The following is a 2077-nucleotide window of genomic DNA, read 5'->3' as shown; positions in this document are numbered from 1 at the left end:
CCCGGGGCCTTGGTGTTATCAGCACCGCACTCTCCCGAGTGAGCCACTGGGCCGGCCCGTTGTTGTTTGTTTTTTATTTTTTTTATTTTTATTTTTTATAGGATGACCGGTAAGGGGATCTTAACCCTTGACTTGGTGCTGTCAGCACCACGCTCACCAAAGTGAGCTAACAGGCCATCCCTATATGGGATCCGAACCCGGGGCCTTGGTGTTATCAGCACCGCACTCTCCCGAGTGAGCCACAGGCTGGCCCTTCTTTTTTTTTTTTTTTTAATTTTTATTTCATCTTATTTTTTGGCAGCTGGTGGGTATGGGAATCCAAACCCTTGATGTTGGTGTTATAACACCATGCTCAAACCAACTGACTTAACTGGCCAGCCCAGCAATTTTTAAAAATCACATTTTTTAGATCATTGAGGAAAAATAGATATGGACTGCCTACTAGATTATACAAAGGAATTGGTTGATTTTGTCAGGTAAGATAATGTAAGAAAATGTTTTCTTCTTTTTTATTAAGAGTAAGAGATGCACACATAAGTACATGGGGGTTAAATGGCATAATATCGAGATTTACCTTAAAATTCTCCAACCCAGAAAAAAAAGAGGGTGGGGAAAGAAAAAACAGCTGACAATATGTTCACAGTTGTTGATTTTTTTTTTTTTTTTTAAAGATGACCGGTAAGGGGATCTTAACACTTGACGTGGTATTGTCAGCACCGTGCTCTCCCAAGTGAGCGAACTGGCCATCCCTATATGGGATCTGAACCCGTGGCCTTGGTGTTTTCAGCACCACACTCTCCTGAGTGAGCCACGGGCTGGCCCAATGGGGGTTCTTATATTCTGTTTTGTGAAGGATTTAAAATTTTGTTATAAAATTTAAAAGAAAATTCATTGAGTTAAAAAGGTCCCAGTCATAACAGCCTTTGAAGAGTTCTGCACACTTGATCCTAATTTGGTTTTTCACTGGAAAGTGTGCCTAGCACTAACACTTAGGAGCCTGCTGTGGCCATTCCTGCATTTATTCGGTAAATTTGCTTGCATACCTCCTATGTGTTAAGTTTGAAATGTTTTGTGGTAGTCTGAAAATGCCCCCTTCTCCAAAGATATCAGCTCGTAATCCCTAGAACCTGGAAATCCTACCTTATTTAGATACGTGGTCTTTGCAGATGTGATTAGGTTGAGCATCCTGAGACTGGGAGAGTACCCTGGATTATCCGGGTGCAGCATAAATGCAATCATATGTATAGCGGGGAGGCAGAGAGAAATTTGACACTCACAGAGAAGGCAATGAGAAGACAGATTCAGAGACTGAAGTGATGTGGCCACAAGCCAAGGAATGCCAACAGCCAGGAGAAGCTGGGAGAGGCAAGGAATGGATTTTTCCCGTGAGCCTTTGTGGGAGTGAAGTCCTGCAGACACCTTAATTTTGAACTTCTGGCTTCCAGAACTTTGAGAGAATAAATTTCTGTTGGTTTAAGCCACCTTATATGTGGTAATTTGTTACAGGAAACTAATGCATGTCTACATCAGAGGAGAAATGTCAATTAGACAGTTGGACGTGTCAGTCTGGAATTCAAGGAAGAAGTCCAAGCTGGAGAGATAAATGTGGGAGTCGCCAGCTTTGAATACAATGAAAACAGACGAATCATCAAGGGAATAGTAGGAATAGAAGAGAAGGTGAGGGAAGCAGAAGCCCCGAGGCACCATAAGATGAAGAGATCAGGGCAGTGAGGGAATTGGTTAAAAGAAACCAGGCAGGGTGGCCAGTGAGGTGGGAGGACACGAGGAGGATGTGGGGGTCAGCCAGCTTCTTCCAGCGCTACCTGCTGCCCCCATGTCCTGCATGTTCTCCAGCACCTCCATCGAGGGCCGCGACCACCCACACCGGGTGAAGAGCGGGGAAGCTCGACTCCACTGCCCGCTCTAGAAATAGGAGATGTGGTTGCACACGTTGCAAATTGTGGTGTCGGAATACAGCTGGAACCCCGAGGACCACATGCCCCACAGAGACTCCGTCAGCTCCTGGAAAATGTACAGCCATGGGAACGCTCTGTTCTGCAGGGTTGTCTCCACCTCA

The sequence above is a fragment of the Galeopterus variegatus genome, unplaced genomic scaffold (assembly GCF_000696425.1).
Source record: "Galeopterus variegatus unplaced genomic scaffold, G_variegatus-3.0.2 Scaffold93, whole genome shotgun sequence".
Taxonomy (NCBI): domain Eukaryota; kingdom Metazoa; phylum Chordata; class Mammalia; order Dermoptera; family Cynocephalidae; genus Galeopterus; species Galeopterus variegatus.
Note: the sequence above shows the minus strand (reverse complement) of the source record.